Raw genomic sequence first — 25,053 nt, forward strand, 5'->3', positions numbered from 1 at the left:
TAATCTGCGGGTATTTGAAAGAATCTGTAATTCATCGTACAATTTTTGACTTAATGTAGCATTGCATTGAAACGTGAAGACGACTTGTGGAACATGTCTTGTAACACATACCAGTGTACAGTAAATTGAAACACTTTACGTGCTAAACCAGTATTGTTAAGGTAGACGGCTGAAATTTGAGCCCAGTTAGATGGGGCTTAGTCGAAAATTTTACATTTAAAATACGTTTGTGCTAACTACAGTTGGAATCACCATCGATAGAGGGCGAGTGTAGACTTGGTCTGCGCAGCTACGTCACGCATTCTCTGACAGCCAATGAACGTTCAGTAGCTTTCTAAGCGCTCTGTTGTGAATGTCAGAGCCAGCGCGAGAGTTATACGCGATCGCAGCGAGTTATTAACGATTTTTTTTCCATTTGTTGCGAGTTGTCATCGCTGACGGTGGTGATAAGCACCAAATTCAACATAAGCAAGAGAGAGACATAATCTGCAGGATACACGTTTCCTTCAAGCGCGGAGCACGTGTATGCGCATACCGCAACTATCGCGTGAAATCGTCAACAACGCGAACCCTGTCCGTACATCGACGTGCGCGAATCGCCATCGTTAATGAATCGAACTATAGAATACTTCACACTGAAGTCAATGGCGGATAATGACCACACATTCGAAGGTGTCGCGTAAAAGGCACGTGATTACTATGCCGTTTTCGGTTCTATTGTCATATATTTGATTGGTGCATAAATCGTAGCGTTTTACCATAAATTTAATAAACACAACAGATACACGTGACAGAGCCTTCAGTCATCAATAACATATTCTTCTTCACTGTTTACAACAGTCTTCCAACGCGGGGGTAACATTTCGATTCAACTACTTGAGAAATCACGTAGTTTTGAGGCGAAGAATTCATCCAGCTATGTTCGGACCTCGTTTTCATCGGGAAAGGTAGTTCGTTAAAGGTTGTTCTATAGAGAGCGCAAATGGTGAAAATGCGAGGGCGCAAGATCAACTGAATAAGGTAGTTACGGAATAACTTCCCAACTCAATTTCTTCTTTGTGTTTTTTTTCAGACCAGCGCCGAATACTGGAGGGCATTATCGTGGAGTAGCATTACTTCATGCAGACTTCCTGGTTATTGTTCTTCGATTGCGTTTACAAGACGTCTCAGAAGCGTTTCTCTCAAATAACCCGAAACATTTGACCTGCAGTGAAAACGTATTCCATTACAAAATGTAACCATGTTACATTTCCTAAAAAAAGTGCATGCGCATTTTTTTTTCTCTAGAACTAATAGTTTGCGCGTAGCGACCGACAGAATAATAGAGTCTCGCGTGTGGTTTCTGAAAGCGTTGTGGGTCGCATAAGACCCACAAGTAGCGGCAGCTGAATCACCATGTATGCAATATTAATTTTGTCAATGTTAATTACATAAAAAAATTTAATGAAATTCTGAAAAGCTATGGGGAATAATTTTGTAAAAACTATGTGGTAGTGACTCTGGCAAAGTCAGGGAACTTTGTACTGTATAAGGTCTAAAGAATATGTTTCAAGAATGGCAATAATATCGTTGGGCGCGAAGCAGAAGGGCAGCGGCAGCTGCAAGTTATTACTGGTGAAGTATGGACGCAGTGTGGCGGCACTCACGAGCGTAATGAAGTGTTTATTGTCGAACTGGTGTTTTAAGTGTGGATAGGTATTGTAAATGGATGAACGAACCCATATCTGGGCACAGTACGAAGTATGCAAGAAGTATGGCTAATAGAAGTATTGGGAGAAGAGTATGGTGTGCCAAAATTCAATAAAACTTGCTCAGTGCGCATAAACATCCTGTTGCCAATAACTGTTGCCACAGTATGTATTACGTCGCACCGACTGTAATTTTCATCAAAGTAAGATCGAGCCCTTTAGCTGCGTCATTCTGTATACAGTTTGCAAGCATCGTCGATGCAGTATTGTGAACATTATAAGGTTTTCTGTATAACTATAGGTAACTACAATGGTACTGAATATCCCACGTCACTAATCATCAGTAGGCTCCTATCCTTTCACCATTATGGCTGAGTAAATCATGAGTGAAAGCGATAAGAAGCTTTCAACAAGGAGAAATGTTATTGCATTTGCTAGTTTATTTTAAATCAGTCAGTCAAAAAACTAGGTGCATTAATAATTAACAGTAGTTCATAGTTCATCGCAAAGTTTCAGTAACTAAGAACACTGTGCAAAATAAAAGTTACTTCAAACTGCTTATAAATAAAATGAATATTCAATTTTGACTAAAGTGACTATCATAGCTTTCTGTGTGTTTGCAAATATTTCATGTGCTTTGAGTTTCTTAACCCCCTTGGTGTTGCCAAAGTATTTGTTGTCAGTTAATAAAATTAGGAGTTTTACGGAAGTAGTATCTGCTATGAAACAGCTATTAGTCGTAGTAGGTATATGCTTCAGAAAACCTAACGACAGGTAGCGCCAGAATGCGTGACGTTGTTCTGTACACCACACGCCATGTATTACTAATGAGCTCTGTTAATTACAAAAGATTCCAATACACTACTAATTTACTTACATCCATTTTGTTATACGTGATTTTTCCAGTTAAGATCGCAAGTGTCCTTCTTTGTTCAGCTACTGCCTACCTACACACTTATGATATTACATAAGTTAGTTAACAGTCATTAACAGTAGTTAATAGTTATCAACTTTTGCTCACTTATGATTCGACAATTGTAATGTATTACCCGGAGTCAAATTTCATACTATTTCAGTTACATGATGAAAAGTAACTTCACTATTACCAGTTCCGGCTACTTCCATCTTCAGACTAGAATATTTTGTGAGCTGAAGATGGCAGTAGCCGTAATCGGTAATAGTGAAGTGTAATAGTTAGTGTGCTCAAGACGGACCTGTAAAATAAAGCGCTGCAATATGATCACGAACTCATTTCCAGACCTTATGTTTTCAGTTGATACAGTGAATTATTTAATTCCTTACGAAATTCCTTTCTGATCGTTGTCATATGTGATGCTGCAGCCACATGTAGTAAGCGTAGCTTCACGCAGTGGAGAATGGCAAAACAGAGGCATGCCAGCGACTGAGGTGTTGCAAAGTAGGCAGGCACAGATAGCCTGCCTGACAGCAGCAGTCTACCAACAAGCTGGCACAAGGACGCACACAGACTGAGCACCGAGCAAAGCCTGGAGAGTGCTGAGTAAGAGGAAGTGAGGCCAGCACTCTTAGTTACGCTGCAGTATACTGCGGGAGTAATAACAAAAAGCTACCACCGCGGGTAAAAAAACATCCTCCTCGCTGATATAAATAGTGGAGCGCAGGCAGCAACAGACAGAAGCCATTAGGAAGCAGTTTGGATCTGAGGAAGGACGTGGTCCGTGTCCGAATGTTCAATCTTCGTAGGTGACGATTTGGAAAGTCTGTTCCAGCTCGCAGGAGTCATCCGTCCGCCGCCAGATGTCAACTTCAGCTCTGGAGGTCGGCCCGAGTTCGGTCGGCACCATGGCTGACTAACTACAGCGAGAACTTCCAGCAGGACCGGCTGCAGCGCGGTCTTGGGCACAGGCGCCGCCGGGGACTGACGCCCTGACTTCACGGCAACCCGGCAGCACGGCGCATGGTCCGTCAATGACGGCAGCTCGCGGACATCGCGACTGACGGCTTCCCATCCGCCGGTGCAGCAGGCTGCGGCAGCTGACCTCATGGCGACGCGGTTCCGTGGGCGTGCCGTACTGGGGCGTCGAGCGGCGACGAGTTCATCTCAACCACAGGGCGTCCTGGCTTCAGCGGACCACTGGTGGTCTGAGGTTCCTGAGTGCGGTCAGCGGCACCCATTGCGCGCATTGTCGGAGAATCTACACAGCCGCAGCCAGGTGGGGGGATCTGCAGGGCTCGGCAGCGACGACGAGGGAGAAATTGTAAGGAAAGTTCAATAAATAATTGTAAAACTCCACGCCGTCTCAGTCTTTGGCGCAGGCACTGTGTCTGCTGCTAACAAATGATGCAGAAGATGTAACAGTGAGAAATATCTGTGCTAGCAATTAACTTATAATGTTGTTTGTATTCTTTCAGTTCGCAGTATTCTTCATAATCTATGCCTTTTCTGTAAAATATGGAACATTAGGTAACACGGGTCATTAAATCATTAACATACCGTGTAAGGTGGTCATGTCATTTGGGTATTTGCATGTTGTCGATATGCACGTCAGAGAGACAGCAAGTTACGCTACTGTTAAACAATTTTTGGTCTTATTGTGGCACTGTCTTTGCCTCTGCACGGTCTGCTACATTCTTAGTTGTAGTGTGGTAGGTGATGGACATATGAGGTAGTGCTGTGTGGACATGTGATTATATCTGTTCGATGAAGAAAGACTGAATGTAAACGACAGCAAGGATGAATAAGATACAGATATACTAGAAAGCAAAGAGAATATATATGTTGAATAATGTTATTATACATGAAGAGAAGAAGTTTGAGGTAAGAATGCAGCACTCCGCAGCTAGGAATGATTATTGGCAGCTAGTTAACTTGCTCAGGGCTGAGAGAAAGACCACTCCAATTCCCTGAGTCATGCAATAACATTAATTGATTAAGCTGTTTGATCTTCATAGAAATTCACTGTTAATACTGTATCTCCTTTAAACCATAGTACACCTTGCATAGCACAGTGTTGTTTAAACCAACGTTGCGTGTGTGTGAGTGAGTGTGAGTGTGTGTGTGTGTGTGTGTGTGTGTGTGTGTGTGTGTGTGTGTGCGGCCGCGTGCGTGCTTGCGTGAAGACCGCGCAAAGTTTTACTCTATCTTTTTGAATATACACTTCATTCTAAAATCGTTGTCTTGACATATCGTTTCATAGGACTAGTTACTCTCCCCATCCCAATGTTTATCAGTACGCATTACCATGTACAACAGTTTGAATATGTGTTTAAAAACCGAATTAAAGCTTAGATGCTGCCTGCTTGCTGTTTGTTGTTGTACTTTCGAGAAATCTGTAAAAGCGCGGTCAAGGCGCGATGTAAATGGAAATTTTCATTAGGGGAAGATAATTGTTTCACTTCAGTTACGCATTTAATATCAAGACAAGTTGCATTCAGACCAGTTACAGTTCAGTTCAAATTAGGTTCTCTTTGGTCAAAGGTTAGCGCGCGAGTTAAGGTTGGATAACAGTTTGTGGGGACATAGTTTTGGTATTAAGTAGACTTTTATAGAGTTAGAGGTATAGTTGGGCTACATTCCAGACAGAAGCAAAAAATATAATGGGGCGGTTGCATACGTCAACCTATCTATCAGGGTACTCCGTTGGTACTTTTGGTAGTATATAGTCAGATAGTGTTGGATTTCTCGAAAGCAAAAGTACCGCAATGATAATTGTACTAATTTTGTACTTCTTTTCAGGCAGTTCATTTAAAATTGTATGTCCAATTTGTAAAATTTTGTGTCGTGTGATGATTATCGATTACTTTGTTGCGTAAACAGTCGCCATAATATTATAGGTTCTGTGTGGATTTCTTTCATTGTTGAGTATTTGAATGTACGATAGTACAATTTTTTTCGGGGGGCATTGTAGCAATTTTGTTTTATTGTTTTTTTCGATAAATAGTGTTTCATCATGTTTGGTACAACAGAAAACAATATGAAAATCCGTCGTAGCACAAGACAACAGAGGATGTTGCAAAATAACGATTCGGTACAGAGTGCGATAAAACAGCTTGGGCGATTAGAGAAATACCAATAGTTTAGATGAGACTGCAGGAAATTCCGCGGATCCACAATAATTAACCAGTTTAGCGAACGATAATGAAACAGAACAAACAATGGTAATGAACACGTGAATTCTGAAGTTGAGTCTGCCGGCGATGAGTCGTCACAGTCTAGCGAAAGCGAATTAAAGTCGCCACAGTCAACAACTGGTAACAGACGCAACGTAATCAGATTTTGCGACAGTGTCTTTTGAACGGACACACCACACATCACCTTCAGTGAACAGTAATACAGAACGACACTGCGCGAATCCGATAAATTTTCTAGAATCAGTTCGCCAGATACTTAAATTCGTAACACGTAAATTCAAAGTTTCCAGGAATTATAGTAACGGAATTCATCCCCAAGCTTGGATTGATCAGTTCCTATATTCTTTACCACCAATCTGGCCACTTGAACACAAATTAGAATTTATCTGCGGTTTTTTGGGGAATGAACCTGCGGCAAGAACGCGCTCAGTAATGAGAGATTGCCAAAGTGGAAATGTTTTCTAACGATGCATTTTTGTAAGCGTACTGGTCGCAGACCACACAACATCGAGTAAAATTAAGTATTACAATGTTACGGAACTCTGACTCCCCGAGCCCAGCAAAATCCTTTGTAGACATGGTACTCAGAAATAAGAATTTATCAAACCTATGTTGTCCATAAGAGCTAATTCCCATTTTTTTTTAACAAAGTCGCTTACGCATCTGAGGCGCCTAATTTCGGTCAGCAGATGTAAAGATGAGTTAAAAGCATTTCATACATTACTCCAGGCGTTGGAATTGGACTGTTATAACGGTTTGACGAAAAGACATCATAATAATCACAACAAGAAATATGACACACATGACGCTTTTGTACCGCGTGAAAACAAATTATGGGAGCTCGTACAACAAATACAGACAGAAACGATTACAGACGGGATAATCGACATCGTCCATATGACGCACGATTCTTGCAGTTGAATAATGATTATTGTGATAAAGTAATTTCCGGAGCTCTGACTATGATCACAGCAATAGACATCACAGGAACTACGCTAATGAGAACAGGCGTATCCCTATAAAGGGTGATTCACGAAAATATGCAAATATTTTAATATGTTATTCTAGAGGCAAAACTAAAGAAAAATGTTCATATAAACACAGGTGCGCAAATGTTTAGTTACGGAGTTACGGCTAATAAAATATTTTGGCCGAAATTTAGGAACTTCGCTAATATGAAGTAGTCACAAAACTAAGCGAGGTTAAAGTAAAGCACGATTTCCATTTATTTTACTGTTATTGGTCTGGTGAATCTAATAAAACACGTCCCAGACGTATATCTTCAGTAGTTTTCCAGAACATCCAGAAAAGCAAAGATTATTATACAAGTAAGTTTGTTTACTTTCCATTAAGAATGTAGAAACGTTTATGTCATTGTTGGCAACCGACTGAAACATCTCACTAACGGTTGCCAACTATGACATAAACGTTTCTACATTCTTAATGGAAAATAAACAAATTTGCTTATATAGTAGTCCTTGCTTCTCTGGATATTCTGGAAAACTACTGCAGATACACGTCTGGGACATGATTTATTAGTTTCACCAGATCAATAACAACAAAATAAATGGAAATGGGGCTTTACTTTAACCTCGTACAGTTTTGCGATGGCTTCATACTATCGAAATTGCCAGATTTCAGACCAAATCTTTTGTTAGCCGTAACACCGTGACTAAACATTTGTGGATCTATGTTTGTATAAGCTTTTTCCTCTAGTTTTACTTGTAGAATAACATATTAAAATATTAGCATTTCTTAGTGAATCACCCTGTATATCATAACTCACAAAATATTCACAGACAGTACCCTCACTCAGATGGTATTCATACAAATTCTCATGGGTACACTTCAGGTAGATGGAATCCGCAACATACATGGTACAACAACAATTATGTCAACAGCAACCAATACAGTCAAAACCAACACCGTCTACATCTACATCTACATCCATACTTCGCAAGCCACCTGACGGTGTGTGGCGGAGGGTACTTTAAGTACCTCTATCGGTTCTCCCTTCTATTCCAGTCTCGTATTGTTCGTGGAATGAAAGATTGTCGGTATGCCTCTGTGTGGGCTCTAATCTCTCTGATTTTATCCTCATGGTCTCTTTGCGAGATATACGTAGGAGAGAGCAGTATACTGCTTGACTCCTCGGTGAAGGTATGTTCTCGAAACTTCAACAAAAGCCCGTACCGAGCTACTGAGCGTCTCTCCTGCAGAGTCTTCCACTGGAGTTTATCTATCATCTCCGTAACGCTTTCGCAATTACTAAATGATCCTGTAACAAAGTGCTCTGCTCTCCGTTTGATCTTCTCTATCTCTTCTATCAACCCTATCTGGTACGGATCCCACACTGGTGAGCAATGTTCAAGCAGGGGGCGAACAAATGTACTGTATCCTACTTCCTTTGTTTTCGGATTGCATTTCCTTAGGATTCTTCCAATGAATCTCAGTCTAGCACCTGCTTTACCGACGATCAACTGTATATGATCATTCCATTTTAAATCACTCCTAATGCCTAATCCCAGATAATTTATGGAATTAACGGCTTCCAGTTGCTGACCTGCTGTATTGTAGCTAAATGATAAGGGATCTTTCTTTCTATTTATTCGCAGAACATTACACTTATCTACATTGAGATTCAGTTGCCATTCCCTGTACCATGCGTCAATTCGTTGCAAATCCTCCTCCATTTCAGTACAATTTTCCATTGTTACAACCTCTCGATATACTACAGCATCATCCGCAAAAAGCCTCAGTGGTCATTTATGTACGTTGTGAATAGCAACGGTCCTACGACACTCCCCTGCGGCACACCTGAAATCACTCTTACTTCGGAAGACTTCTCTCCATTGAGAATGACATGCTGCGTTCTGTTATCTAGGAACTCTTCAATCGAATCACACAATTGGTCTGATAGTCCATATGCTCACAGTAATTAATATCAAAATTCACAATGGCAAAATTCTGGAAGAGCAAGCCCAGCGCGACAGATAGAAACAGTTGAAAGTAGATTACCAAATCCACGAGATAATCAATGACGAGAAAGCAATACAAGACAATGCATTCGCGGCTCGGGCAGCAAGCAGTTCTGTAGATCACACAAAACCCTCGCTGACGAAACTTTGAACTTCAAGTATTTTGAAGACATTAGAGATATTTTACTGGCAGAGGCTGATGACAAACAAAATTCTGTAGCACATCCAATAATAAACATTTCAGTAGGCAACACTACACTTTCCGCTGTCCTTAACTCTTGTAGCCCTATTTCTGTGATCAGTGACACTGCATTCCACAAATATATAACAACAACAGATTTACGAAAGATTAAAATACAAGGAGCGATTTCTGGAAAAATTGTTCACCTGAAGCATGAAACCTATTTATACTTCTTGTGATAAGGTATAAATTTTTGATGACTTTCTTGATTGTTCCTCTTTCCTCCACTGAAATAATATTGGGAGCTGATTTTCTAAGCAGATATAAAGCTGTTTTGAATTTCAGTGATGTCGAAATAGGAATAGAAGTGGAAGGTAAGTCAGTTTCATTAACATTTCAAGACTTGATCTTGAAACAAGAAGAAGAAATAAATTGTTTATGTTTTGTGACAGACAATGTATCGCAAAGTCCATCAGAGTACTCTCATAATGACACAAGTTGCGCATATACTTTTTGCGATGGGAACTACATTCACCTATTTCTAAAACATTTCTAACATTACAGCGCTCAGTAGCAGTTAGCAATAAACAATGCTATTGCACCGCATGCTAGAGTGACTCCCTTCGCGCAGCAGCCACATTTTGACAATAATCTGGCGACTATCGTCGAGCAACAAACTCCTTTATCGCGCAACAACTCGAGTGATTTTCTGTCACGACGCGAACGCTAAACAAACTGCTATGAACTTCGAAATTTCATCTAGAAATCCAATACAAATACAGGTTATCAGCAATCTGTTATTCACTTGAGAAATATTTTTGGCTGTACACAGTGACGATAATATAAAGACATTTAACACTTTTACCACTTTGAAGAGATACAAAGAATGTTAGGATGGTAACTGTGTTGTGTTTGGAAAGAAGAGTGGCAAGTATTTTACGTAAGAGGTTTTTCAGGATCTGTCGTGAGGTAATGATGCAGTGTTTACTAAACTTAAATATTTACGATTATAGCTATAAAGTGTTGTTTACGTGGAAATAAGTGGACGAAAACAGAGCAGTAAATTGTTGTTTGAAGTGTATATTGAAGACGGCAAACATGATTAACGTTGCAAAGGGATAGTAAGATTTATCTTGTTGAGGTACATGAGATGACAAATATGAGATTTATGATGCATACTTAATAGAATGAGGCAGTGATCATGATGATTAATGAAGAGAAATAGTGAGTACTGGTTAAGGTGTACGCACCCTGTTTCTTGTTATAGTCAATTTTTATACCCTGTGGATGAAGGTAACGTGACTTGAGACAGCACAGTTATTTCTTTGATGTGGAGCTTATAATTATCTGATGCAGTTTGTTCAACCTTTTTACTAAACATATACTGTCATTTTTTTCATCGGAACAACACAACTTGTAACAGTTAAACTTTACAATAATTCGAGAAGTACATATTTTTGTCTTCATTTATGCATGGAAAATATTTTGCAAAGATTTGGCTCAGCTCTGGTTGCTAGTCTGTACTGTGACACACTCATTTAGTGTATGGTACATTATTGGACTTTTTTTGATTTTTCTTTGTGTTAGTGCCTATTTCTTTGTTTATACTGATGCATAACATGGTTTTTTTTCTGATTTGTATGTAGCTACATGCAAGAGAAAATTTTACTTTACTAAATATTGTGGAACTAATCTGCTTTTCTTATCTAAGAGATAGACTTCACATATGTGTGAAAAGATGTCATAACAGTCTAGGTGTTTGGGAAATTCTAAATTCTTGGGAAGTGAAGATGAAATTCATCACTAGAGAGGTGTGACATGGACAGACAATATGCAGGAAGTATAAGGAATATTAATGATGACTTTTTAATTTTCAGCTTATTCTTTTGCCATGGCTTAGGATAAGATACTTTTATATCTATTTTTCTAGTGATGTGTGTGACATTGCGGATTAACTGTCTTCTTGTATTTACATATGAGGTAACATAATAATTTGCATTGCTTTAACTTCAGGAATTTGTATTTGCTTTTTATACTCATGTCATTTATTGAGTTTCTTCATAATGCACATTCTCTCTATTAAGTGTTACTATAGGATGCTACGCCATTAATATAATAATTATGTTAAATATAATAATGTAGAGAGCTCTCATAAATCATTGAAGAACTGTAAGAAATCATGAAACATGTGTAAGGAGGAAACAAAGAGAAAAAGGTAAGAAAGAGCAAAGGAATGGTTTTTCAAAGATGAATAAGAAAAAGCAAAGAAATACAAAGATGAATATGAGAAATGATAAGGTAGGGCAAAGACGAGAAATGATTAGGTGGGGAAAAGATGAGAAATGTCTCAGTAGCGCAAAGATGACAAATGGTTAGTTAGAGTAATGGAGGTAAATACTATGAATTTATGAGAATGTTTGAAACATATTTCAGAAAGAAGCAAAGAGTAAAGCAAACAATGGCATTTGTTGAAAGTTTGATAATGTGTGACCACTATCCTATGTTTTTATTTATTGTGTGTGATCACTAACCTTATGTATCTGTTTCTACCTTGCTCCCTATACTGATGTCCACACAAACATATCTATTTGAATACATTTAGAATCTTCTGTCAGGCCATTCTGTACAGATGATATAATTGTTAATTTTCATGCCTATTACTATATACTGTTTCACTTGATTTACTTGTCTGATGTTTCTGTAATTCATTATTATAAAAACGTTATGCTATTTTTCCTATATACACATGGTAATCTGTTATTACCATTACACTACATGTGCATTCTATATACACAACGACTTAAATCTTATTACTTCTGCCTTAATATAGGTAATTGTATATTGTAAATCAACGAATTGTAGCTGACTGACCATTCACCACAAATGATTGAGACTTGCCAGGGCGTAAATAATACGTTTACTGATCATATAATAAAATATTGTCTGTCACATCTCGGCATACTTCAGTGATACAAGCTGTAAATGGCTTTCATAAGGAACTCTTCGATACTACAAGATGCCTTTGGAGTTATCAATGGATCTGCAGTCTGCTTCGAGCAGTTACTATGATATTTTAATGTTTATGCATGTGAAGGGTTGTCAGCTGGGAACTGTGCTTAGTCTCACTGAGTCTGCTTCCATATAACTTCTCACAACAGTGACATTATTGCAACAAGCTAAAGAAAGTTTGGTCGTTTGTGACATGGACATGCTTCTACCTACTTTCATTGTGGAAATTACTATTGCCTTATGTGACTGTGCTTCAGAAATGTAGGCCTTGTATGATATAGACACTCTAAGCTACTGCATGTGTGCTACAAAAATAGTGTAGAACATCAATACTACTTCAATAAAAAAAATTTGACATATATACTTCCAAAACAGCTCTGTGCAGAACGTTCTCATAGACATCATAAAAAACTGATAACTTGCCAGTGGTGAATTCTGTTGATTAATCATTCACCTGTTCTTGAATATTGTAAACACTTTTTACTTAGTTCTTTATATCACATTTTTGGAAAGATATTTTGCTCTTTGTGTTTGTAACATGTTTTTTATGTCCCTATCCATACTGCTTAGAATTTTGTCCTAGTCCCATTCCTGTCTGAAATGACCCTCGTACAAAATTCTACTTTGGGAAGGTAGAGGATATGTAAGGAGGTCTCGTCGTTTTGATTTTTGTATGTTATCGATGTGCACGTCAGAAAGAGAGAGAGGAGGCAAGCTACATTACTATTAACCAATCTTTGATCTTGTTGTGGCACAGTCTTTGCCTCTGTACAGTCTGATACTTTCTTAGTTGCAGTGTGGTAGGTGACGGACGTGTTCAGTAGTAGTGTGTGGACATGTGACTGTATCTGTTAGATGAAGAAAGGTTGATTGTAAAGGTCAGCAAGGATGAATAAGATATAGATATATTAGAAAGTGAAATGAATAAATATTTTGAATAATGTTATTATTTTTGAAGAGAAGAAGTTTGAGGTAAGAGTGCAGCACTGCACAACTAGGAATGATTATTGTCAGCTAGTTAACTTGCTCAGAGCTGAGAGCAGACAACCCCACTTGCCTGTATCATGCATTGACATATAAATTAATTAAGCTGTTTGAACTTTATAGAAATTCTCTGTTAATATTGTGCCCTCTTTAAATCAATGTTCACTCTATCAAGCATAGTAGTGTTTAGAACAGTGTTAAGTTAGGAGATCAAGCGAAGTTTTACTCTCTCTTTTTGAATACATACTTCATTCTAAAATCGTTCTCTTGGAACATCGTTTCATAGAAATATTTACTCTTCCCACCCCACTGTTTATCATTACGCATTACGACGTACAACAGTTTGAATATGTATTTATAAACAGAATTCTAGCTTAGCCGCTGCCCGCTTGCTGTTCGCTGATGTGCTTTCGAGAAATATGCAACAGTGCTGTCAAGACGTGAGGTAAGTGGAAATTTTGATTAGGAGCAAATAATTATTTTACTTCAGTTACGCATTTAATACAAAGACAAGTTGCATCCAGATCAGTTATAGTTCAGTTCACATTAGGTACTGTTTGGTCAATGGTTAGCACAGTTTGTGGGGACATAGTTTTGGTAATAAGTAGATTTTTATAGAGTGGGAGGTAAAGTTGGTCTACGTTCCAGACAGAAAGAAAAATAATGTAGTGGTGGAGCTACAACCGAAGCGTACAAGTGCATTACAAGCTCTTTGTTTTCACAGCAACTTCTTAGCACTGCTGTTAACGGCAGCGGATCTTTTCCATCTCTCGGAACCTTGCTCGCATAAGGCACATTGTACAATGCATTTGAACTTTACTATTTGTGCTACACATTTTCGTCCTCAGAGAAATATTTGATATTGTGTATTTAGATAATCAGCAATTTTTCTTTTTCCACTCTCACTAACCGAAGTTTTTCTCCTACCTTTTTTAACATTCCTTGAAAAACTCAGTCATCGATGCTATCGCAGCGTTATGGTCACTGACTCCCTCCTAGGCGTTAACTAGTTCGAAAATTTCTTGTCTATTAGTTTCTAGAAGGTCTAAACAATTGACTTAATGTGTCGATCCTTAACTATCTTCTCGATTAATCACTAACGAATCCCTTTCTCTGGCACTAGTTTTTATTGCCTGACTCTCATATTTTATAGCTGCCATCCTGAAGCTCAATCCTATTATAGAAGCATGATCAGAAGCTGACTTGTGATGTATTCCGTTATTAAAGCGGTCTGCCAATACAGCTTCCTCACGCAAGTGGTCTATAAAGGCATCTGATTACCATGTTTGACTTTAACCTTCCCCAGTTTATTTCGCATTCGTACTTTGTTACATAGTATAGAAATAGTAAGCGCAATAAGTACGCTGCCTCCGCTGGGGCCTTACCTAACTTTAAGTTACGTAACCTAGTCTGAATTTAGTATTCCGTTGCTGTCCATGCCAGTGTCAGCCACCTTCAGGTTCCCAATACCATGTTGGCATTACCTTTAATAGTCGATAGTAATTCTGGGACCTCATCATAGAAGCACCAATAATTCAGTAACAACGCTTTAATATTTACTCTTTCCAATCTACAGGCCAAAAGTTGTCCTCTCGGAGTAATGTGTCTGATCTGTCTTCTATTTCTGCAGACATTTCATCACTGACACTAAGGAGGGATTCCTCAAACATCAATAGAAATGCTATCCGAGCAGCCCCTTCCTTTTTGTAATGAATTCCAGATCTGTTAAAAGGGGACCTATAATTCTGCGCCCAATAGCGGAGGTCGAGAAATTCGAAAATGAGATAGTCGTAGAACCTTCTGAACCTCTTTTTGACACTTTCCTCTCGGTTCCAAACCATACTATTCCGACCGATTGTGGATACGATACTACAAGTTATGAGTAGTGCATGCAATTTTTGTGCGACCCTAGCTGCCGTCACCAATCTACCCAGAAGTCTAAACGAGCAGATAATGGCTTCAAAACCTAGGCGGCAAGCGTCATTCGTGCCGACATGAGCCATTCTACGCAGGCGGTTGCACAGAGTACGTTCAATATCCGCCAGCACAGTCTCCTCCACGTCTCGGACGAGACACCTCGACAAACATACGGAATGCACGCTGGCTTTTTTTTCGTGAACTGCTTATTATTTCCCTGAGGGGTTCCTTGCCGGCCTAACAATGGCTTTCATAATGACCAACAGACCAACTCCCTGGTCATATCCGTGTTTAAAATCGCCCACTGACGCAACAGACGAATCGTTCTGCACTGGTTCAGCTGCTGAGTAGCAGGTCGTATCTGTGGCTAAGATGTAACGGGATAGCCGAGCGGACAGTTCCCACACCCATCTTCCGCCGAAAGATACGCGAACCCACTACCGTTCTCCACTGATCCCCTCTTGGGGACAAACTGTTCATATGATGCTCGTCGCAAAATGCAGTGAGTTTTTTGGACACCTGGTGATTCCTGCCGCACCAGAAGCGTCCCAGCTTAGGACAGGAGTCTAAAGCCTGTCGATTGTGACTAAAAAAAGCTTCTAGCTGTTTCTAGACAGTGGATAATTCACTACACTAGCTCCTGTTTTTCACAACGCTTAACATTATTAATTTTAGTAAAGGATGTCGACGATGCATTAAGCATATTAAAATAAGTCAAACGCCGTTCTCTGCGTATTCCCTCGCTTCTTCGACTTTTTCCTGCTGCATGATTGGAAATCTTGGGACACCGTGAATTATCTCTAACACTACACAACATTCAATGTAATTGAGATATATTAAGCATGTATGCTTGTCCTATCTCCCACTTCAGAATACTCTACACGGTTTCAGTACTCATGTCAGCATTATAACATTCTGTCACGAAGCGCATTCTTCTGGCTGGACCTCACAGTAGCTTACATTAATATATTTGCAGTCGTTTTGTAGAATGTGAGTCTCTTTTCATTCCGCATGATATTTGAGAATATTTAATTAATTATGATTTACATTTTCTTAATTTTTTATTTAATTTCTGTGCAATATTTTATAAAATACAAAAGTAATATAAATTTGACGTCAGAATCTCTTTCACGTGTACCTCATTTCATTCCTCTTACCCAATCTCAAAAGGCTATAGGCCCATTGTTCTGTAAGAAGATACCTCACAACTGCCCGATTAGTAGTCGTAACGTGCTAATTACCAGCTCGAAAAATTTAAGCTATGGCCACGAAACATAGGGGTTGGTCTTAGTCCTCCTATAATGTTTTCCCAAACGATGGATTGTTTAGTGAAGACATTGCTTGTAAATGTCTGGATTTTCGCTATTTAGCAAATGTGTCACTTCGGAAAAATGCCTGCAAGCATTAGATTTTTCTATCAGAGAAAGAGGAAGAAGTTACTGGTTGTCTTGTCAGAGTGATGCTGTGGGTGGGGAGAAACAGGTAGTTGGTAAAGTAGGGACTCAACAAAAATCGGCATGTGTAGTTATGTCCGTTTCAGAATGATCTGGGGCGTTGCCATCTAGTAAACAGATACCCCTCGACAGGTTTCCCGCTACTCTTCGGCTTCACAGCTTCCCGTACTTTTGTCTGGTCTCAGTAGTATTCTCCTGTGACGATTTGCTTCTTACGAGCGTAATCTGTTATCATCACTCCGCCTCAGTCCCAAAATACATGCAGCATCTCTTTACCCGATAATGGTTGAGACTTAGCCCTCTTTGGGGGTGGGGAATGCACGTTTTCCTGCTGCTTTCTTTGCTGCTTTGTGCCGATGTCATAGTGATAGACTGAGCACGCGTCCATGGTATTCCGGCAGCTAAAGAAGTCATGTATATTGGTCTGACAAAGCTGCAACATATCTACTGCTTTCTTGAGGCGGTGGTCTTTCGGAATGGATGTGAGCACTTCCGGAAACCAGCGAGTAGCCACAAGGGCGCCCATGAGATAGTTTGTAGAGGAAGGCTTTTCGGGGAGGTTGTGGAGTCAGTTCCAGTTACGACACTGTTAACCCTACCTAGCAATACCAACACATCTTCCATAACGTGCAGTATGCGTTTCCACCACCAAAATATCCCAAAAAGGCAAATTTCGATAAATGTGGTTAACCTTTATTAATAACACACTTTTTAAATAATTACTAGCTTGTTAAGTAGTGTACAGAACCTGAAAAAATATTTTAGCACAATATTAGAACGTCTACGCATTTTCTGTGTGTTTACACTGAGCGGAGAAGTACTATATGCACACCGCAAAGAATTTAAGAAAGTACAACCTTCTTCAGTTCTCTTTGATTTTCATTCTTAAAATGCTTTTTAAAGTTATACAAACGTGTAAGAAGGGTCCTGAACCTAATAATATCAGTATGGCATTTGGTGCGAAAAGTCACATTGCTACTAAGACTTGAATTTTTGGGTTAAGTTTTACTGAAAAGGTTAAAATAGTTGCGGAATCTGATATAAGAAATCATTAAAAAATAATGAATATTTTTCAAAATTTTAAAATATAAAGCACCAGACTCGATTACAATATTACGTCCTCCACTGTTACTGCGATGGTTAAAAAACTGTCCAATATGGAGTTTTATATCATTTTCTTGAAAGAAAAACACTTGACTACACTACATTGTTTCCTTTCTCTGAGAATTGTATGGAGAGGGGGGGGGGGGGGGAGGGGGGAGCCGCTTGCCCCCAGCTATGGGCGCCCTCGAACGGTGATCGTTGTCTCTTTCGAAACGACGTGTAAGATGTTTAAAACTGATTCTTACCTAATTTCCACATTTTCCATTATCGCTCCTATTGTGATGGCCGGTCGCGAAGCGCCATGGCTTCCACTTGTCTTGTGATCCCACATCCTGTCACAGATAGATGGTCTGTCACTTCTTTCTTCGCCATTCAGACCTGGTTGACGATGGAAGCATCAGCGCCACCCAACCACTGTCTCATGTGATGGTGCATCGTAGCCGTACACTCAGCGTAGATTTTTGCTACGTTTTTCCTCATCAAATACAGGGAACGAACTGCCGCACGATACTCTATGTTGTCAATCAGATGCATGACTTTGTTTTGGCTCCCCAAGATGCGTACTAACGGTACGGAGGCGAGGGGATATCAGTGCCAAGAAGAGACTGCAGCAGGAATGTACCCAAAGACAAACAAAACAAACAAAAAAACCTTTTCTAAGTGATTGTGGAAGAGGGCTGCAGTAGTAAGTGATAACCATCAACATTCTACTTTGTTTTCGTGCGTACTACGATGGGCGTTCAATAAGTAATGCAATTTTTTTCTCGACCAATTTCTGTTGAAAAAATGCAGCCTCTGTTGTGGGACATTGTGAAATATTTCCACTTGAGCTCCTAGTGTTTCACGAAGTTCCGATGGGTGGCGTCGCTATACTTAGCCTTCAAAATGACGTCTCTAAACGATGTGCATTCCAAGCAGAGAGCTGTCACTGAGTGCGGAGAAACAGAGCTGCGCAGTTATTCATAAACGCATGCAGAATCTCTACCGGAACATGACAGCGAACAAAAGCACGTTGAGTCGTTTGGCGAGGCGTCTGACATCACTGAATGAAGGTAGCAAGAACCTGTCGTTATCCCGCATGCCAGCCGGCCGCACACTGCTGTGACTCTTACAATACTGCGCCGGCCGTTGTGGCCGAGCGGTTCTAGGCGCTACAGCCTGGAACCATGGGACCGCTACGGTCGTAGGTTCAAATCCTGCCTCGGGCATTGCTGTGTGTGATGTCCTTAGGTTAGTTAGGTTTAAGTAGTTCTAAGTTCTAGGGGACTGATGACTTCAGAATTTAAGTCCCATAGTGCTCAGAGCCATTTGAAGCACTTTTTTTTTTTTTTTTTTTTTTTTTTTTTTTGTTGCAATCTGCGGAGACACTTTGTTCAAGGTGATCAACGGGTCACCATCGTACAACTTGCTGCTCAACTAGTTGCCTCTGTTGATAGTGCTGACACACTCGTCCACCAGTTGGGGTCCTCCAAGGTGTGTGCCTTTCAGTGGCTCTCCGCCTAACAGAACACCATAAAGAGCAACCAAGGCCCATCTGTGCGGAATTGCTTGCGCGTTAAGGACCATCTGTACGGTATTTCTTGCACGTTACGGGGCCGATCTTGACCATTTTTGTCGAATATCGTCACAGGCAATGAAACATGAGTTCATCGCGTCGAAGAGGAAGCAAACCGGCTGTCCATGGAGAGGTTCCACGTCACATCTCCTCCGAAGGAAAGGTTCAAAGCCGCACCTTCAGTAGGTAAAGTCATGGAGACGGTCTTCTGAGACTCTGAAAGGGTTTTCTGTTTGATATCTTCCCCATGGTGCAACAATCAACAATAGGAAGTGTGTTGTGTTACCGTCAGGAAACTGAGAAACAACTTCAGCGTGTTCGTCGCCACAAAAATGCAAACGAAGTTCTCCTTCCCCGTGATATTGTAAGTCTGCGCACACGAGAGAAGCTCACAAAATTTCATTGGACTGTTTTTCTTCATCCACCCTACAGATGGATCTCGCATCTCCCATCAGTTTGACCCACTGAAGGATACATTCCGTGGAAAACAGTACGAATACGTGGATGATGGGGGAGGTTATTGATGCAGCGAGACGTTGGCTTAGATGTTGACCAGTAAAGTAGTATCACGCAAGCATACAGACCTTCCTAGTAAGATAGCGTAAGAAGGTCGCATTGAACGGAAAAGAGTTGAAAAATAGGGTTGTATAGCAAAAAAAGTAGGGAAAGATACAGTATATTGGAATCCTGAATAAAATCAACATGCTTTGACAAAAAATAAGTGTTTCATTGCCTAATTAACACCCCTCGTACTCGGGACCAGTATGTGGTGCATTCGAAGGTACGGAAGAGAAAGACCTCAGACAAATCATCTACACCTATACTCTGAAAACCACAGTGATGTGCACTGCAGAGAGTAGTTCGTCTTTGTAGCAGTTATTAGGCCTTCTCTCCGTTCCACGCCCGTACGTAGCGCTGGGAGAATAACTGTTCTAATGCCTCTGTGGGCCGTGCAATTAATTAAAGTATTCATGTCCTTACGATCCTACGGGAGCAATACGTAGGGGTTGTAGTGCATTCCTGGATTCATTATTTAAAACCGGTTCTAGACTCTTCATAAGCAGAATTTCTCGGGATAGTTTACGCCTATCTTCAGCAGTCTGCCACTTCAGTTCCTTCAACATGGGAGAGTAGACAGCTTCCAGTTGTGAGACTAGTTGATACTACAATTCTAGGACGCCTACTTTTTCAGTTTCATTGGTTGTATATCACGGAGAATGTACGAAAGTTTGGAATGATGTATATAGAGAAATGGAGGATGATTTGTTTCCGTTGTCACGTAGCAGCAGGTAGACGGGCGGTACGCCAGCGCTTGCTGAGTGGGTGAGGAGGTGGGGCCAGCAGCCCGCGGCGGTCACTCAGCTCGTGCGCCACGGCTCCCCAGGCAGCCATTCGTCAGGTCCCTCCCCCCAACCCCCTCCTCATCCCCAGCGACGTATTAAGTCGCTTTCCTTGTCGCGCCTCGCGACTCCCACCGTCTCTTACACTATGTATCCTCCAGCTTCCCCCTCCACAGTCCCCTTTCCTCGTCCCCAAATCTCGCCCTTCTCCAACCCACGTGCTGGATGTCTGCTACACCTTGCACGCTGTCTAGTTCAAGTACTCAACAGCATTTATCTTGCCCTGTAGCATACGAAGCCTGGCCAAATAGCAAGAGAGGATTCGATTAGTCTCTGCTTTACATAGGTCGATGAAAATGGCTACATTATCGAACACTCAGAATTCCTAGTGTTCGTGATGCTCCATCAAGCCGCTCCATATTACATCCATTACTGTGTCATGTTTCGGAATGATTGGAGAAGAGCTAAACTGGGCACTTAAGTTTTGTACAAGGACACAATAGCAGTGAATGTAGTTCTTCCTCTTCGCTTTTATTTATACTTTATCTATCAAGCAACAGCCCTTATGTCCCATTGGGGTTTCAGTTGAACAGCTCCTGGATCCATGGCCCACATAGTCTGCCAATGTTTCATCTTCCTCCTGACTGCTGACGACACATTCTTTTAGGTAATATTTCTTTGCTCACCATACCTAATTAGTTCAGCCAGCGTTTCCGCAACCTGTGTGTTTTCTGACAGATACAACTGTTCATCTACTCCTCCTGCATATCCACGTTTCTCATTTTATTTGTCAGTAAGGTATCGGGGACTAACTTCAATAATGTCGTTTCCTTAGCCTGAGATTCTGCGTTTGTCCTTCTCTTCATCACTTAATGCTCATTGCCAAATAAACTAAAGCCATTGTTTTTTTGAAATCTCATTGCTGTATCTCTTTTCTGTCTGCTTTTGAATGTAGTTCTGTGTGTTCTACATTACTACTCTGTACTCAATATTTACTTCTTTAACGTATGGTATTCACCAGACCAGAAACAGTAACCAATTCACTAGTTAAAATTAGCTTTCAATACAGGCGTGTGAATCTTAGAAATATATCGCTGCTGTTTTGTGCGGCGGTTTTGAGATTATGTGTTGTCTAATCTTAAGTAATTTAAAAAGTCCTGATTGTCAAGTTAATGATCTCACATGTCGTCTCAAACTATAAGGGAGAAAGTAATACAATATCCAAGAGTTCCTGTATTAAAATTTAAGAGCTGCGTCTTCCATTCTGTCGAACCATTACTAAGATATATGTTAAAAACTGTGTTGTTGTAGCCACATGTAAATTTTCCTTGTTAATAGGATCTACTCTCCATTTCCGGATACTTTAATACGTCGTCAAAAAAGTTGGGTAGGTACAACTAGATACCTCCTACCTTCAATGTTTCACGTAGTTTTCCTCTTTACCCACTGGAAAAAGAGATATTTTAAGAAGAGAACGTGTACCTGTTCTGTAGTCTTTTTTTTTTATGAGAACTAAGGAATAGTCCACCGATGACGAGGTCTTAAAGGTGGTTATCTTAGAAAAATAGAGTGAATCGATTACGTTTCAGGTTTACATTTAAACGGAGCTGGCTCAGTTCATATTCAGTAGCAGACATGGTACCGAAAAATTTCGAAGAATAACGGAAACAAAATGAAGGATAAAAGATTCATTAAACATTTGTAGAACTTGTAGAAGAGCCTCTGAAATCACCCATGCTGACACAGTATATCGAGGGAGGAGAAGAATTAAAGAATTACAGAAGGAGAATAGATAGAATATTGGAAGAAAAATACGAACAGTGAGAAACACTTTCTCTTCATGCACAAAATGAAGTTTTCGGAAAAATGGTCACAAAGGACTGCAGATACTGGAACAGTGGCAACGTTTACTAATATTCGTAGTGAACCGTAAGTTACAGATTTATCGAAATTCACAGTGGCTATAATTAATATGCAGCTACTCAAAGAGGTCCAATGTGGGTTGTAATCATCGTATGACAGCGAAATTTGGAAGATACTCTAATGCGCTAATGCGGAACCGGTTTACATTGGAATAAAGTTAGTTCCAATTTTGAACACAAAGAAATACATATAGAAATGTTTCCACAGGTAGTGAACTAGGAACGGGACGTCGGTAGAGAAGGCCGAACAAGTGATAAAGGCATAATGTTGATTTTATTATTAACCGTAGATTACACTGTTCGTTCAGTATGAACACCAGAAACACCGACGACATGCTGCGTCCGTATAGCGATATGATCAACAGTTACTTTCAGCAATTCAGTTGGAACCTGAGCAACGTATTCATGTACCATATTGGCCTTTAGATCAAATAGGACCGAACGTATCTCTGCTAAACGCGTTCCTTTAGATATCCGCAGAGCCAAAAGTCATGTGGATTCAGATCAGGTGATCTTGCAGGCCATGCATCTGGAAAACCTCTGGAGATTACACTTTCATGGAAGGTTGGATTAAGCAGAACTTTCCCTGCGTGAGCGACAGGAGATGTCGTCCCATCTTGAATCAAAACAGTAGTTTCAGCTATGTAGCGCTCCTCCAGAGAAGGAGTCACATGATGTACAAGGCGGGGTATTGTAAACGTGCAGACGACTCTTTTGACCTGACACGACCTCTGGGTGTACTCTCTTCAAAGAAGAACGGACCGAGAGTAAAGGTGGTCGTGCATCCACACTACACAATCACATACAGCGAATGTGATGGCTCTCCGTGCAAAACACGCGATTTAACAGTACCTCAAATTCACTGCACCTTGTAGAATAAAATGTGCTTCGACACTCCACCGAATATTGCGCGACAACGCGACAACATCACGTTAACTTCTAGCTGTACCAGAAACCAAAGAGCAAATTCAGAACGTTGCTGCGAAACATGAAGCTTCAGTTGCTTCACCGTCTGGATCTTGCATTGGTGCCAGTGTAATGTAGACCGCGAAACGTCCCGTACTGTTGACCGTGGGACAAACAATCCTCATGGCACTGCACAATAACAGCTACATCGTTAAAAACTTATTCCTGGTGCCACACCAAGCTCACCCGTGTTTTCGAGTTTCACTGTCACCTTCTTTGCACAGTTTAATGACACCTTTCAGTCATCAATACCCTCTCACTGCCGTACTGTAGTCCCTGGCATACACATAAATCAATTTCACTAACTGGCACAGTCTCTCTTTTCGATAGCCATACTGTTGACTCACGTTATGGCTTGCCGTCATACGGACAGTGTACAGCGCCAGATTTGCACCTGGTAGCTAAAACTGGAACCAATTTCGTTCCAGCGTAAATCGGTTCCACATTAACCTGTTAACTTATCTAGGAAATTTCGCCTCTATAAGGTAATTATAGCTTCCACCGGAACTCCGTGAGTAGCTTTAATTATAACCACCCAACTACGAGGTGGCAGGTTAGAATAGTCCTGAGAAATGTGGGTCGGAAACTAATGAGGAAGATTCCGATGGTGAAGAGTTTTACATCCCTGTATCTGAGCTCACAAGTTATACGTTGGTTTTTATTTTTCTTTCATAGCGCAAAATCTTTCTCGGGGTTTATTTCGAAAGGTACTCTACTCATTGTAATTTATCCTGTATCCTGTACTCAACAACATATGACATTTGTTTCTTTACGCCTTGTACCTTCTGACGCTCCGTGTCTTCCCAGATTTAACTTCTGGAGAAAGTCTTAGACTATAATCTAACAAACGGTCCCTTCTTCTAGTAAGGTTCTCCATTAAATTAGTCTCTCGCCAACTCTAACTGATGTCAGAAATAAACAGAAGACTGAACAAGCGAAAGGCTCTAGTCACTGCATGATATAGGGTGAAATTAGCCACTGTGCATACAGTGTCATCCACCCAAGGTTCTGAACATAGGTAGAAATCTTCTTGAGAGGTCACTCGTTTATTCATCGCTTGATTCACAATTCACACCTCTCAGTTCTCTGCATCACTGACTCTTTAGAATCATGATGTTAGGAAGAACTCTGCTTACAGCTGACAAAATTGTTGTTTATCAAAGCATAACCGGTTTTGCCTTTAGGCACGTCAGTCCGGAACCACGCGGCTGCTACGGTCGCAGGTTAAAATCCTGCCTCGGGCATGGATGTGTGTGATGTCCTTAGGTTAGTTCGGTTTAAGTAGTTCTAAGTTTAGGGGACTGATGACCTCAGCTGTTAAGTCCCATAGTGCTTAGAGTGATAACCGGTTTTGCAGCTTAAAGCCGCATCATCAGGTCGTCAGTACTATGTCGAGCGAAGGGTAAACACATAGCAGTGACGATATTCCCTGAATACTAAATTTCGACTAGGAGCGATGGGTATGCCTATGATCTTTTAACGTTGTTGCACTTGATGATATGGCTTTAGGCAGCAAAACCGATTGTGTTTTAGTAAACAACAATTTTATTGGCTTTAAGTGTTCTTCCTAACATCATGCCTTCCAATAGCTGCAGTTGCCCGGGATACAAAAGATCACATTGTAACACCACATTCGAAATGGTTATAGTTTATTCTTAATTCCTCCCATCTACATCCCTTCCCACACCCCAATACCCAGTTTTCACTTCCCAGTTTTATTGTACAATTGTAAAGCTCCAGATATTTCTGAAATTTTCTCTCGGTTTTATTTTGTGTTTGTTGATTTGCTTTCTGTATTTCTTTCACCTTTAGAAAAGTTTTTTCACCATTCATCTTCTGACATTC

The sequence above is a fragment of the Schistocerca cancellata genome, chromosome 2 (assembly GCF_023864275.1).
Source record: "Schistocerca cancellata isolate TAMUIC-IGC-003103 chromosome 2, iqSchCanc2.1, whole genome shotgun sequence".
Classification (NCBI taxonomy): Eukaryota; Metazoa; Arthropoda; class Insecta; order Orthoptera; family Acrididae; genus Schistocerca; species Schistocerca cancellata.